At 41.2% G+C, this 16,778-nt stretch overlaps 1 pseudogene; it reads left to right on the forward strand.

Moving 5' to 3' along the window:
* Positions 1 to 643: 643 nt before the first annotated feature.
* Positions 644 to 2,416, forward strand: LOC101417766 (ATP-binding cassette sub-family E member 1 pseudogene; annotated as a pseudogene).
* Positions 2,417 to 16,778: the final 14,362 nt, after the last annotated feature.

The following is a 16,778-nucleotide window of genomic DNA, read 5'->3' on the forward strand; positions in this document are numbered from 1 at the left end:
CGGTTCAAACCCCGGGCCTCCTTGACCCGTGTGGAGCTGGCCCATGTGCAGTGCTGATGCGCGCAAGGAGTGCCGTGCCACGCAAGGGTGTCCCCCGTGTGCGGGAGCCCCACGCGCAAGGAGTGCGCCCGTGAGGAAAGCCGCCCAGCGTGAAAAGAAAGAGCAGCCTGCCCAGGAATGGCGCCGCCCACACTTCCCGTGCCGCTGACGACAACAGAAGCGGACAAAGAAACAAGACGCAGCACAAGACGCAGCAAATAGACACCAAGAACAGACAACCAGGGGAGGGGGGGAATTAAATAAATAAATAAATAATCTTTAAAAAAAAAAAGGCAAATGGCATTGATAAGCATTTATGTGCACTCCAAATCCATAATATAACTAGCATGAACCACTTTACAAAATTAGGATGTAAATATGGGCCCCACATACCTTGATAGGAAGAATTCTGGTATTTCCTCCTTGGGGCTCCCTCACATCCCATTCATGGTCAAAAATCCTGTCCAGATTTTGGCCGATGGCCATCAGAACACGTTGTGAGGCCGAGAAGTTAAAGCAAGGGCTTGTTTGGCCTCTGTGCCCCCTTCCATAAGGGGATCATTTTCTCCAGAAGGCCTCGGTATTCTTACTTCCCTACAATTTTATGCCGGACAAATTAACAAGAATTGCTACTGTCAATCATGACAAATGTAAACCTAAGAAATGTTGGCAAATACAAAAAGCATTGCTTGTGGTTCAAATAGGAAAACTATGTATAAAGTTTACACCCCAGAGCAAAATAGCATGGATTTCTGAAACTCTTTGTATTGGTTGTGGTATTTGTATTAAGAAATACCCCTTTGGCGCCTTATCAATTGCCAATTTACCAAGCAACCTGGAAAAAGAATCAACCTGTCAATATTGTGCCAAAGTCTTCAGACTTCAGAGGTTGCCTATCCCTCGCCCAGATGAAGTTTTAGGATTAGTTGGAACTAATGGAAAATCTACGGCTTTAAAAATTTTACCAGGAAAGCAAAAACCAAACCTTGGAAAGTGTAAAGATCCACCTGATTAGCAAGAAATTTTCACTTACTTTCAAGAATTTGAATTGCAAAATTACTTTAGTAGGATTATAGAAAATAATCTTAAAAGCCAGTAATAAATCTCAGTTTGTCGACCAAATTCCCAAAGCTACAAAGGGGACAGTGGGTCTATTTTTGGACTAAAAGGATGAAACAAAGACACAGGCAATTATATGTCAATAGCTTGATTTAACCCATCTACAAGAATGAAATGTTGAAGATCTTTCAGGAAGAGAGTTGCAGAGATTTGCTTGTGCTGTCATTTGCATACAGAAAACTGATATTTTCATGTTTGATGAACCTTCTAGTTATTTAGATGTCAAGCAGTGTTTAACGGCTGCTATTACTATATGATGGCTAATAAATTTAGATATATCATTGTGGTAGAGAAAGATCTAAGTGTATTATACTATACCTGTGATTTCATCTGCTGTTTATATGGTGTACTAAGTGTATATGGTATTGTCACAATGTCTTTCAGCATAAGAAAAGGCATAAACATTTTTTTTTGGATGGCTATGTTCCAATAGAAAACTTGAGATTCAGAGATGCATCACTTGTTTTTAAAGTGACTGAGACAGCAAATGAAGAAGCCAAAAAAATGTGTATGTATAAATATCCAGGCATAAAGAAAAAGATGAGGGAGTTTGAGCTAGCAATTGTAGCTGGAGAGTTTACAGATTCTGAAATTATGGTGACGTTGGGGGAAAATGGTACTGGTAAAACAACATTTATCTGAGTGCTTGCTGGAAGACCTAAACCTGATGAAGGAGGAGAAGTACCAGTTCTAAATGTGTTGTAAAGTACAGAAGATCACTCCCAAATCAACTGGGAGATGTTCACCAGTTACTACATGAAAAGATAAGAGAAGCTTATACTGATCCTACAATTTGTGACTGAGGTAATGAAGCCTCTGCAAGCTGAAGACATCATCACCAAGAGGTGCAGACTTTATCAGGTGGTGAACTGCAGCTTGAGCTCTTTGTTTGGGCAAACCTGCTGATGTCAATTTAATTGATGAATTGTCTGCATATTTGAATTCTGAGCCAAGATAGATGGCAGCTAGAGTTGTCAAATGTCTCATACTTCATGCAAAAAAAGTCTTTGTGGTGGAACATGAGTTCATCATGACGATCTATCTAGAAGATCAGGACATTGGTTTTGATGGTGTTCCATCTAAAAACACTGTTGCAAACAGTCCTCAAACCCTTTTATCTGGCATGAATAAATTTTTGTTTCAGCTTGAAATTATATTCAGAAGAGATCCAAACAACTACAGGCCAAGAATAAAAAAACTCGATTCAATTAAGGATGTAGAACAAAAGAGTGGAAGCTACTATTTCTTGGATGATTAGATTGAATCTGAGAATATCAATAAGCCGTTTATTAAAAGAAACATTTACTGGGATTGTTTTATAAAATTTTAATCAGATTTTATGACCCACATACTCTGAAGCTTTTAGTGTAATTTACCTAATGTAATATCAAAAGTCAGTTGTGTTGTAAATTATAGTCTGAACATAGGAAATGCCACTTTACTGTTGTTGGTGACAAGTCCTTTTTTGTGCATAACATATTTTTTTAAGATTTATTTTATTCTCCCCCCACCCCACCCCACCCCCCCATTGTTTGCTCTCACTGTCTGCTCTCTGTGTCCATTCACTGTGTGCTCTCTATGTCTGCTCATCTTCTCTGTAGGAGGCATTGGGAACTGAACCCAGGTCTTCCCACATGGAAACTGCACTTATTTTAAAAGACAGTTGAAGACGCCACTAATGAGATTTGATAAACATCTATCAGGATTAAAAAAAAATCCTGTCCAAATGGGGGCTAGTCCAACCTGCATGCCCCAGCAGTCTCCTCAGTTCACTCCTGCTGCTGATCCTCAGTGCTGCTCTGTAGTTGGAGTTTAGTGTTCCCAATCAGCCAGTCGGTAGGTCCAAGGCTGGGAAAGGGCTCTCTGCTCTCAGGGGCCAGTCTATGTTTTTTCTGGAAAGAATTATCCCATCCTCTCATTGCTAAGTGCAGCTAAGGGTATCCTAAGCAAGGGCTCAGGAAGTTGCAGACTTTAGTGCCCTATACTTTATGTCTTACACATAGCTACCTTCTAGGAGCCAACTACTAACAAATTGTGGAATCAACACTAACTCCAACATTCTCTTTCCACTGCATTCACAATTAATTCCCCTGCTTCCTCCACAGGAGCACACCCATGAATGCATTTCCTTTTCATACCTCTTTCTCTGAACATGGCGTTATCTGCCCATCCCTCCTAGGGTGGTGTAGCTGTTTGATATAGTTATGAATTCCAAAAATAGATATTGGATTATGTCTGTAAACTGGTCTATACCTGGATGTGATTAAGTTATGATTAGGGCTTTGATGGGGCCACATCAGTAGGGCATTGAGTCCCCGCCCCTTGGTGGGTGATGACCCACAGATAAAAGGCATGGCAAAGGACAGAGTTGGAGCTTTATGATGCTGAGGGTTTTTGATATTGGAGTTTTGATGTTGGAGTTTGATACTGAAGCCTTAAGCTGGAGCCCTAGGAAGTAAGCTCACAGATGAAAAAAAAAAGCCAGTCCCAGGAAAAGAGGAACCCTAGCCCAAGAAGAAGCAAGCTCTGGGAAAAAAAGGAACGTTAAACACAGAGAGAAGCAAGACCCTGGAAGGGAGGAACCGAGGAAGCCTGAACCCTCACAGCCACTGGCAGCCATCTTGCTCCAACACGTGAAAATAGACTTTGGTGAGGGAAGTAACTTATGCTTTATGGCCTGGTATCTGTAGGCTCCTACCCCAAATAAACACCCTTCATAAAAACCAACCAATTTCTGGTATTTTGCATTAGCACCCCTTCGGCTGACTAATATAGGCGGACACACTAAAAACATACCTTTCCAGTTCTGTAGGACACATTCCAGGTTCTCAATAGTCACTGAAAGATGTTGTGAAGATTGGCCCACTTTTTGTCCAAAAAGAAAAAGCCAGAGGCTTGGGGTTCAAATGATTTGCCCAAAATCATATATTTATTCAGGGCCAGAAGAAAACAAGTATTGCATTATGTGATTCCTGTGCAGTTTAAAATGTCACATCAAAACAAATAATACAAAAAAAAACTTTGAGCTCTTTTTTCTCCTCTTTCACACTTTTTCTGCTCCCATGTGACCTGGTTTGTCCACAAAGCACATACCTGTCTTGAATGGCAAAAGGCTTACCTTTACAAGATAAATCAGCCCAACTTTTAATCTCAGGATAAAGAACACACCAATAAAGGAATTTTAGGATTTAGAAAAATAACAAACATTTGGAAATTAAAGGGGAATTGTGTTTATTTATTTTTAGATTCACTTTCAAACAATGAATCACCATGTTCATTATGAGCCCTACATAGAGCATATTTACAAAAGATTTTTCTAGTAAATATTTTCATTGTTTTTCAATTCTTACAACTAAAATCCACTCTTTAGAAGTTTATAACATCTAGATGTAACAAGAATCATAGTAGACAATCCAAGATAAATACTTCCAGTATATTAAAAATATATGAGATCCTTTAAGTATAATTAATGTAACATTTTAAAAAGTTAAAAAACACATGGCATAAGTACATGGTAAAAAGAAGAAAGACAAAATTGTTAAATTGGGCACAGGGATAAAAAAAATCCATAAGTTAAATTTTCTTTCATGTTAATTTTCATTACAAAATATAAAAATTTTTCCCCAAAACCACTGGGAAAGAAAATGAAAGGAAAAATCATGTATAGACAACCTTCTGGAGGTAAGAATAAGAGAAAGAAGATTCTTAATCACACCTGCTTTAAGTAACAAATATAGTATTAAATTTTGTCAGCCAATAAGGGATTTGTGAGGTAAAGCTTGCCTTAGAACCCAAAGAATGAAATTTTTAAAAATTTAAACGACTTAAAAATTTTGCCTTTAAATTTTTATCTGGCTTTCTATTACTTTGGTGGAAAGTTCTACCACTTTCTTAAGGTTCGGTCCTAAGATCCAACCTTTTCTCGCTTCCTCTTCTCACACACCAGAGCGCTTGAGTGGCACTATTATTTTTTACTGGAAGGCAAAGAGCTTCCAGGCTTCCTCTTGCTTCAGCCCTCATTATGCAAGGTGTAAACCATGGTGCTAGGTGACCAAGAGGCTGAGCTTCACCCGGGCAAGGGCTTGAGACAAGGCCTGCGGGTGGGCTTAAAACAAACCCCCAAACGCACAAGCAAAAGGGGCAAAGGCAAGAAGACCCAAGTGCTGGAGAGGACGGCGAGGAGAGGGCAGTGGGCACAGAGTCTGGGACCCCACAGAGCCTGCAGGGCCCATCTCCGGGCCTCTGGGGATGGAGTCTTGGAAGGCACAGCAGGGACGGGAATGGACTGTGGCTGGAGGGATGGGGAAGTCCACAGAGCACCCACCTCCTTCCAGCCCCCTGAAGCAGGTCAGGGACAGGAGAACTCAAATGCAGGCTGTCTGGCTTCTGTGTTTTGTGATCCTAACTAATTGGCTATATGGCCTCTCAGATAGATTCCTAAGCCCGAAATACATACTTAGGCCAAACTTAATCAGATACTTGCTCTTGCCCAGAAAACCAATGATAGATCGTGAAGTCATCTCCCTTCCATGGGATATTGTTTCAAGGGTAACTGGGATTGCTTTTACAACAAAGTTTAGTTTGCCAAAGGGCTGATAATGTTAAGTACCAGAAATGGGTTGGCTTTTCAAGAGGGGATTTACTCAGGGTAAAAGCTTACGGTTCAAAGACTGTGAGAAGTCCAAATCAAGGCACCACAGGAGGTGCTTTCTCACCGAAGTCAGCTGTTGATCCTGCCGTCCAGCATGTGCAAAGCAAGAAGGCCTGGCTCTCTGCCAAGGTCTCGGCCAGCCCCTCCAGACTCACCATCTCTTGGAGCCCAGCTCCCAGAGCTCAGCTGTGAGAGGTCTCTTTCCAGGGCACCCCTATCAGTCTCAGCTGTTCTGATTTCTTCCCCAGTTCACCTGTAAGCTCTCATCTCCTCTTGAGCTGCATCGTGGGCCCAGCCCCTTGGGGGCTTCACGCTTAAGTGATCTTCTAGTCCTCTTTCACATGGCAGGATCAAAAATGGTGGCTCCTTTTCCTCCGTGTGAATCCCTCTCCAAGTCTGTTTTTATCAGCCCTAGCAAGAGGGTAGAGACTCAACCTGAGTCACACCTCACTGAATAGTCCAGCTGAAACAGTCTCATACCCACAGCAACGGATTAGCTCATAAACATAATCTTTCTCTTCTTGGGATTCATACAATAATTTCAAAGTGCCACAAATGACAGCATCCAAACTGGCTGGAACTGGTCTGTGACAGTACTGCCCAAACTGCACAGACATGACACCCAATCACACTTGTAGGGAAAACTGCTCAGTCCTCAAAAGTCATAAAACCAAAAGCCACTCTGTAATGGCACAAGGTCCCAGGAGGTGGAGCCACCATAGCCACCCATGACAACTTTGGCCAGGGGACTTCCTGCTGCCTTAGAAGGATCTTGTTCAAATTTGTCTAAGAAAAAAAATACAGAAGGGTACACAAGAAGTTTTCCATGACTTACTTACCCTGCCTGTTAGGGCAACTCTTTAAAGTTAAGACTATGACTTTGGATTCCCCTAAGTAATAAAGTCAATGAGCACCCTGCTATCCTTATACAATTCTGGTTAGCATTGACCTTTTCCTACTTCACTGAATAATGGCAAGTGGAAATTCAATAGTGGATATAAAATCATTCAAATGTTTAATAATTATAAGGGCTATTCTTAGTTATCAATTCTTTGTATAGGTTCCATTCTCAATATAATAACCTATGTTATACAGTCCAGGTCACTATGATTATAAATCTGCTGCTGTCATACTTTGAAGGGAAAAACGTATTCTTTCCTTCTTATAGAATTCCATTTTCTCATCTTTGATTTCAAAAAGTTTAAAGAGACTATTAAAAGAATAAAACAAACACAAAAATGTAAAACAAATGATGACTTAGAAAAAAATAAATGGGAAAAGATGTTAAACATTGACTTTTACCCTCTCCTTTAACTAAGAAGAGCAATCAGGTGCTTGAAATCCTTTCTGGAAAAATGTAAGGTACGAGTAAATAAAATAATTATTCCTATAACTTATACTGGGAAGTTTGAAAGTATACTGACAGAACCTGAATGACACCATGAGACCATAAAGGATTCCATCTGGACTGCAATACAATCCCTGCTTGGTGATGGCTTTTGGCTGACTTGGACTATTTTAAAAGTAAGGTCTCAACACTGCAACAGCTTTTTACCTATGCTTGTCTTAGGATTGGCAAAAATATGGACTACAGCAAAATCTCAACCAGGGCAAGGTGAGCCTGGATCAGAACAGCTCCAGATGAGAAGGCAGAGGGGGATATGGTGGTGGTGAAGAATAAAACAAACCATCCTATGTGTACTACCACCTGGTTTAAACCAATGGTATAAAATTCTTCCTACAAAATTTCCTTCCACCCCCACCCCTTAAGCATCCCATCAGCACTCAGGCATTCCATGTTTACTCACTGGAATTTTTGGTCTCCAAATCTCTGTTGGTTTTTGTCTTCTGTGACCTTTTTCCTCCCTAAACTTGCAGTTAATTGCAAAATGTCCTTTCTCTAAGTAGTCACCAACAGATGTGAAGCAATAGGCAAGAGTCACAGCTAACAGAAATGGTTTTGGTTGAGGGCAGCCCTCAAAGATATAGCAATTTACAGCTTTCTTAAAATGTTTACCTGCTCCAGGCATAAAGGTCAAATGGGCAAAGTTTTCAGCAGATTCATGATTCAAAAGGTTTTTATGTTGGCAGGTGCTAAGAATTCAAAGATAAAAGACTTAGCCGGCGGTGGACTTGGCCCAGTGGTTAGGCATCCGCCTACCACATGGGAGGTCCACGGTTCAAACCCCGGGCCTCCTTGACCCATGTGGAGCTGGCCCACACGCAGTGCTGGTACATGCAAGGAGTGTGCCCCATAAGGAGAGCTGCCCAGCGCGAAAGAAAGTGCAGCCTGCCCAGGAATGGTGCCGCACACACAGAGAGCTGACACAACAAGATGACACAACAAAAAGAAACACAGATTCCCATGCCACTGACAACAACAGAAGTGGACAAAGAAGACACAGCAAATAGACACAGAGAACAGACAATGGGGCGGGAGGGGGGAAGGGGAGAGAAATAAATAAAAATCTTAAAAAAAAAACAAAACTTAGTCTATCTTCTCTGTGCTGGAAAGACTCAGTCCATTGGGGAAACAATTCTAATGCAGGCAATGTGCTCCATGATTCAGACAAGACAAGAGGTGGGCATTTAAGTCTGACTGGCAGTAAGGGAAGGGATCTGGGGAAGGTTCCCTAGAATGCTAAGATGACTTCTTTCTGTCTTACTTTTCTTAATTAGAGATTTTGTGAGCTTATAAAACAATTAAGAATAATGTGCTTAGTTCCCACACATGATCCCCACCCCCACACCAAAACCTTACATTGTTGTGGAATATTTGTTACAGGTTATGAAAGAACATGATCAGATTATTACCACTAACTATGGTCCATAGCATACACTTGGTATATTTTTTCCATACACCCCTATTATTAACACTATGTATTAGAAGCATACATTTCTTATAGTTCATGAGACAACAATCTCATATTTGTACTGTTAACCACAATCCATCTTCCACCACATGGTTCACTCTGTTATACAGTTCAAACTCCTAGAAGAAAATGTAGAGAAATATCTTCAAGACCTGGTGGTAGGTGGTGGTTTCTTAAACTTTACACCTAAAGCATGGCCATGAAAGAAAAAATGGATAAGTGGGACCTCCTCAAAGGTAAACACTTTTGCACTTCAAAGGACTTTGTCAAGAAGGTGAAAAGACAGCCCACTTAATGGGAGAATATATTTGGAAACCACATATCCAATAAGGGTTGAACATTGGAGATTGTTGGGTATGTGATTGAAACCATAATGTTGAGAAAACTCTTTAGAAATATTATAGGGAAGGATCACCTGTTTAAGGTGCTTAAGGGGGGGCATCTGGCACAGGGGCAGGCTTCTAGGGGGTGTGTGAGTGCTCATCTTGTCATAGTGTGTTATATCATTGGATAGAGACCTTTACAATGAGTGAGAAGTTGTACCCACATCCTGGGGAGGCCCGATGTTCTCAAACAGAGGGAATTGTGTCTCAAGAGAATTGGTGGCTCCCAATGGGGGAGGGGAGCCTAGTATGTCAAGCGTTCAGCATTGTTGCAAGTATCTGTGAATCTGATCCATCAAGTAGTGAAGATTGACTATCACTGTGGGCTCTGAGGGGAGGGGGAGAAAGGAATAGAATAGATGCAAGCAGGATAACTGGGGGGCAAAGGAAGTGTTCCACAAGATCATGCAATGATGGATATAGGACATGTTAAATTACATCAAAAATGTATAAAAGTCTACAGGTTAAAATTTAAACCATAATGTAAAACCTAAGGTAACTAAAAATTTAGAAAATTGTGCAGGCTAAAATATAAGCCATAATGTAAACCAAAATGGAACTGTGTTTGAGAGCTATATTTCAATATCTATACATCAGTTGCATCAAATATAACATGAACATATAAAAAGATCATTGCTAGGGAAGGGAGAAAAAGGTTTGATGTTAGATATATGGGAGTACCCTATATAGTATATGTGACTATACTGTGATCTAAACCTTTTTGAAGACAAAATTTAAAATTAGGAAAAAAAAGAAAGGATGTAGACACTGAGGAAGAAATGAAAGAAACTGCCTTGCCACTGTACATACAGGGCAACAGCTATTACAGTGATGAAAGGCAAAATAGCAAAAACAAAGTTTTATGATATTTTTCATTTTTTAATACCCCAATTTATTTTTACTTTATTTTATTTTTTCTAAGTTAGTATGTATTCTATTTCTAATCTTTAAACCTATCACTATTTCATTTTCCTATTAATTAAATTTGGCAATATATTAGGCTTCATTTTTGAAGAAGTTTTGGACCACAGAGGGGTTCAACTATGGCAGGGGAGGAACACTGGTGTGGGGTGTTATTGATGGGGGGGCACATGGTTGGGAGGGAGTTCTCCAGGGCATGTATATAGGGTACATAAAATTGTTCAGGTATATGTTGGGTATTTTCATAATAGTTACAGTTACAAACAACAACTGAGGGAGTGCTGAGTTCCTAGCCAGGGGAGCTCTGACACATTCCCTAATGGAAGAGCAACAATCCCTCAAGTGCGAGGGCAAAGACCAATGAAGAAGGAGGGTCCAATGATGAGCCCCTGATACTGATGACTATGCTTATGAGCCTGGGTGCTTGAAATTTGAACTATGCCTACAACTACAGGGTGCCTAAGAGTTACCTCCTGAGAGCCTCCATGTTGCTCAAATGTGGCCACTCTCTAAGCATGTAAATGCATTACCTTCCCCCCATTGTGGGACATGACTCCCAGGGATGAGCCTCCCTGGCATCAAGGGATTACTACCAATCACTAACTGGTGAAGCAACTAGGAAGACCTTAAATAAAAGGGGGAAATGGTAAAGATAAATGAGTTTATATGACTAAGAGTCTTCAAAATAGAGTCAGGAGGTCATCAGAGGGGTTGCACTTACGCACACCTCAGCAGGATCCCAGAGACAGCCAAAGTAGATACAATCCCAGGAACTGGTACTCCTGAGGGCTACAGAGACACACAGGTTCTATGATCATGGCATTTGGCTCTGGAGTTCGGTGCCTTGTCAGTGGGCCCCACCTGGGAATTTGTGTTCCTGAGTATGATGGAGTTGGACTCAGATGTGAACTTTCTACACATGCCGCTTTTATCACTTTTATTGAACCTGTGTTCGGTGCTGGGATTGGTGTATACCCAAGAGACTTCAGTCTCTAGACTGGCCATGTGCCAGCAGGGCCATGAGCCTCAGCAGAGTTGCAGCTCCTACTTTCCAGTTTCACTAACAGGGAGTGAAGATGGTCAACCACCACACCAGGGAACCAAGAGTGCCTACATCTCCAATCAGGAGAATCACAGCCATCCACCATGGATCTAAGCCCCCTCTCAATATAGAGGTAGAGTGGACATCATCAACCCAGGGTCCACAGGATGGAGGAATAAAATATGGATTAGAGTGAACTTACTGGTATTCTACTATAGAACTATTGTTGACTAGTAACAGAAGAAACTGTAGCATTGATCTGGAAAAAGTGGCCAAGGTAGTTGCTGAGGGCAAGGAGAGGGAAGTAGAGACAAGATGTGGGGGCATTTTCAGGACTTGGAGTTGTCCTAAATGATAATGCAGGGACAGATGCTGGACATTATATATCCTGCCATTACCCACTGAAAGTATTGGGGGAAAGTGTAAACTACAATGTAAACTATAATCCATGCAGTTCAGCAGTGCTCCAAAATGTATTTGCCAAATGCAATGAATGTGCTGCAGTGATGAGGGAGGTTGTTGATGTGGGAGGAGTGCGGGGGGGTATGTGGGAACCTCTTATATTTTTTAATGTAACATATTTTGTGATTTATATATCTTTAAAAAAATTAATAAAAAAAGATATTTTAAAAAATGGGCAAAAGACTTAGACATTTCTCCCAAGAAGAAATATAAATGGCAAAAAGCATATGAAAAAATGTTGAACACCACTAGCTATTAAGGAAATGCAAATCAAAACTGCAATGAGATATCATCTGAGCTGACTTTAAAAGTAAGGAGCAAGCCATGTGAGGGAAATTGGGAATGGGTGCCTCCCACGCAGAAAGAGCAGTATGTACAGAGATCTGCATTTCTAGACTTTCTGCTGCATCTTCAGACAGAAAAACAGTCTGCTTGTATTCTAATTTTTCTGGGGGCTAGACTTCCCTAGTTACTAATTTTAAAAACTGATTCAGTGGTACTGATTTCACTGATAAGGGCACAGCATTCCTGCAAGATAAAATGGAACTTTTCATTGGAGTATTAGGCAACCTAGCCAAAGGAGTTAAGGTAAATGCCAGGAACTGCTAAGCTGTTGGGGGATCTGTATTTGGGTGGGACTTTCAAGTTTTTTTTTCAACCCATGTTGAAATGCATGTAGGCAGCTGTCTTTTCTAATTGCTCATGGGACTCACTGTAGGTGACCTTGGTAGATTAATCTTAAGATTTGTGTCCTTTCTCTTAGAAATCATTTGCAGAAAATATTACAGATACTTATTGTATTATATCTAACCATTAGCACTGCAGCACTGAAGGCTAAGTGAGGGTTTCTGTTTTGTTTAATTTTAAAAATAAATAGACTTTGGAATTTTTTTAAAAAGTATCTTTAACTGTAATCATCTTCAGGATTTTTTTTCCATTTTAAAATCCAAACATAAAACAGAATGGTATAGTTTTTGTTATTTCTTGTTTTATACTAGTCAGATGAAGAATCATTGGGGAAAACTAACAAAGTTATCCAAACTGATCGGATATAGAAGCAAAAGAAAATTGTTTCTAAATATAACTGATTTTTTTCACTTGACAATAAAATTATTGTGGCTTTTCCATTGCCTGAAAGAAAGGCAGAACACTTAGATGATTTTGTTTTCCGCTGGGAAAAGGCCCTGTGATTTAAATTTTGGTCAGACATGGTCAATTATATGCAACATCAAGAAGGAAAATTGCATGACATATTCCATCCGTGTATCCTGAGAAGTAGTTATTGTACCTCAGAGGAGAAACGAACATACAGACAAAATGAGGAACATACTGTGATGTCTACTTTACATCAGGAAGCGATTTGTTTTTGATTAACAATTAGAGAACTCAAATATGAATCACTTTAGGTGAATTTAGTACTTCGTTGAATAAAACAAAACTTGCTAAATAGATATGAACGGTGACATTGAAGCAAGGGAATAAATGTGCAAAGTGTCTAGTTGTTCAGCATCCCTTCTCCTTTTTAATGGGATTTCTACTATCAAAAGAATGCTTCTCTCTTGGGAAGTGGACTTGGCCCAGCAGTTAGGACGTCTGTCTACCACATGGGAAGTCCGCGGTTCAAACCCCGGGCCTCCTCGACGCGTGTGCAGCCGGCCCACGTGCAGTGCTGATGCGCGCAAGGAGTGCCCTGCCACGCAGGGGTGTCCCCGCATAGGGAGCCCCATGTGCAGGGAGTGCGTCCTGTAAGGAGAGCCACCCAGCGCAAAGGAAGGTCCAGACTGCCCAGGAATGGCACTGCACACACGGAGAGCTGACACAACAAGATGATGCGATAAAAAGAAATACAGATTCCTGGTGCCGCTGATAAGGATAGACGTGGTCACAGAAGAACACATAGCAAATGGACACAGAGAGCAGACAACTGGGGGTGGGGGGAGAAATAAATAAAAAATAAATCTTTAAAAAAATGAATGCTTCTCTCTTCCCTCAGGGCCAGAATAATCGATGTTAAGCTCATCCTGCGCCTGGGTTTGGACACCAGTGCGGCAGGGAATGGGCGGCCCGGAGGCCCTGGCCCAGTGCGGTGAGGAGACCTCTGGCCTGCTGCCTCTCAGCTCGCAGGCAGGACAGGCCCCCGAGGCGTCAATCTCTCCCTAGTCCCGCTGCTTACCTAAAACTTCTCTCAAGGTCCAGCAAAAACACACCCTCATCTCTCCTCAGGCACCCTCACAATGCCCACCCTCCTTCGCTCCCTCTGCCCACCACAGACTCGCTACATCGGTGTCCTTCATAAAACAAACACTTTGGCCCTTGCCTTCTCTCCCTGCCCCTTGGCGGTGAGGTTCACACTCCACCACCCCAGCTCCTTCTGACACCCTTGACCTCGCTTCTCCCTCTTGCCACACCAAGAACACTCTTGTCTGGTGCTTCTACTTCTTTGGTTGCTGTTTACTCCTTTTGCTTTTTCCCCAGGGCCACTGTGACACACACCCACGGAGGTGCCGCTCCCGCACGCCTTCCTGGGCTTGTGCCGTCTGTGACCTATGTGACCGCGTGTGGCAGTCCTGGCCGTGGTTCTTGTTTCTCCTCCGTTGACTGTGCTGCTGTGCAGAGTTCTAGCCTATGCAGCCTTCTCTTATTCTACAAAAGCCCCCGGAGAAATCATTTACTCCCTTTGACTTATATAATGAACACCCTTGCCCCAGTAATTCTCAGAACCAGATCTCTCGCCGACGTCTCCCTCCTGAGGTTATCATATTTCTGAGTCCCTACCCTCTCCACCGGGAAGCCCATGTGAAACTCAAATTCTCTGTTCTTCATGAAATTTTTCCCTCTACTTCTGTCTCTTAATTTCACTGTCTACTTTACAAACTGGGACAGTCATCATCCTTATTGACTCCACAAAGGCAAAAATGAATCGGTCTTTCTCGCACTTGGTTTATAATTATTTATCTTTCATGTACATATTAGCTCTTCAACAAAAAGGGGACTACAGTTTTGCTGCCCTGTATTGTTGCTACACTCCCAAAAAGCTGTTACTACCCACTGCTTCCCTTCATCTCATTTATAGAATTGGCAGTAAGGATCGAAATGCAAACTCTAGTGTAGGAAACGCTGTCCTTTTCTACTGAGTCAGCTTGTACCTTCCACATACAGGCTGTTTTAGGAAACCCTGTGGCTGACATGGAGCCTGGCCTCACCAGACAATTATTTATCCCTGTTTTGCACATGAGGATACTGAGGGTCAGAGGTGGGATGCTAATGGTTACCTCCAAAGTGGTAGGTGAATTAAATGAAATGGTGTGACACATGGGAAAGCAAGCCTATCGCCCCCAATCCTTGCACCTGGCTTCTGTTCCCACTTTGCTGCAGACTGGCTGTTTTCTGTATCCTCACACTGGCCTCTCTACTGCATGGGCCACTGCTGAGCGTACCTCATTCCTGGAAACATCCTGCTCCCTTCCCTTTCTTGGACTTTTTAAACCACACCTTTCTGCCTCATTTGTGAGCTCATTTTTCTCCCTTTCAATAACACATTCCTTGGGATTCTGCTCTGAGCCCACCATTCCATCCCTTAGCTCCCTCCCTGGTGATGGAAGGGTTCCAAACCCTTATCTACTTGGGAGTCCTCGGTGGACCCACTCTGTCTGTCTAGGTCCTGCCTTTCCCACAGTTTCAGATGGCAGGTGTCCAGCAGGCAGTTAGATATCTGAATCTGAAACTGGTGGGCTATATCAAAATTCAGACATATACCCGTCCTTGGCCTGTTGAGAGAAATGGAACTAAGAGTTGGAATGCATTTACTATCTGTTCATTCATTCATTCACTGAACATATTGCTTACATGATCAGTCAGGGAAGGCTAGCCATTAGAAAAAAATCACCACAATCTCAGGGGCTTAATACAATAAAGGTTCACCACTCACTCATGATACAGGTCAACTTGGACTGTCCTAGTTGTGGTGCAAGGTAGAGGCTGTTCCAGAAGGCCAGATGTGTGTTCATGCAGGCCCAGATAGGAGAGTGGATGTAGAGGTGGTGATAAGAGAGCAGAGGGTGAGATGTGTGGGGTAGGGACAGCCAGAGCGCAACCCAGCTGCTCTTGTGAGTCACCCTTCCATCAAACAAAAGTACAGGAGGAGTAGTTTAGGAGGTCCCACATGGGACCCCCAAGTTAACATGTCAATAAAAATTTCTTTTACCTCCTAAACTACTTCTTGTCATGAGTGAGTGGTGAACTTTTATTGTGTTAACCCCTGAGACTGCAACTTACAGTCACTAAATTGATCCCTTCTCAATCTCCTGCTCGTGGGAATTCTAAGATCTTTACATTTCTTAACCAGCAACTAAAATATGGAAAGTAACCCCAACAATCCTAAGGATGAAATGTTATCAACTTAGGCAGCATATTACTGCTTCTATGATTACTGAAAGACTCTCTAATGGCATTATGTTCATTACTAGAAATTTTTCATTTGAAAATTCTAATTTTGAAAGATTCGCTTTACTAAAATATGCAGGATGAACAGTGAGACTTTCTAAATGGTAGTAGGCTATTGTTAAAGGTATCTGCTTTGAATATTCAATAATATATTTATAAATGGTATCAAATTAAATTTTGAAGGTAGTTATGTATTTTTCTAAGCTTGTAAAACCACAATCAACCATATCAACCTTTAATCACAGTGAGGTTTTCTTATCTGTGGTTAAATAGAATATTTCCTATATTCAGGTTAAAATTTTAAAGATGTAAAAATGAAAAAATCAAGGAAATTATAATAATAACTTAACATTCATTAAGTACTTTGACCATTTACAGGCTAAATATATTATTTGCATTGTCTCCAGTGTTATGGGAGAAATATATAATTGTGACAACAAAAACATTTCATTCTACTGTTAAGGAGAAATTCCACCTAGGTCCCATTTTTGTATTAGCTCTCAAAGGTGGATCAGCTTTTCTTTTCAGGCTTCTTATCTTAATGAGGTTAGTCATAGTCCCTCGTGATACTGCTTATATGAAAGTTTTATCCTTTATCAAGGATACTTAGCCTAAAGGAATAGAGAACCAATTTTTATTGGCTTTATACGTATTTCTCAGAGGTTTTTTCCATTTCTCTAACAGAGGTCACACAAACTGAAGGTCCTTAGGCTAAACATAACCTACAGATATATTTGGTTGGGCATGTATATTTTTGGCTTTCAGGTTTAAAAAATTGAATTAGCAGTTAATATTTTTAAATTAGGGGATTTCATTATGGACTTCCATATTTTCTTGAAAAATAT

Source organism: Dasypus novemcinctus, chromosome 14 (genome assembly GCF_030445035.2).
Source record: "Dasypus novemcinctus isolate mDasNov1 chromosome 14, mDasNov1.1.hap2, whole genome shotgun sequence".
Lineage (NCBI taxonomy): Eukaryota > Metazoa > Chordata > Mammalia > Cingulata > Dasypodidae > Dasypus > Dasypus novemcinctus.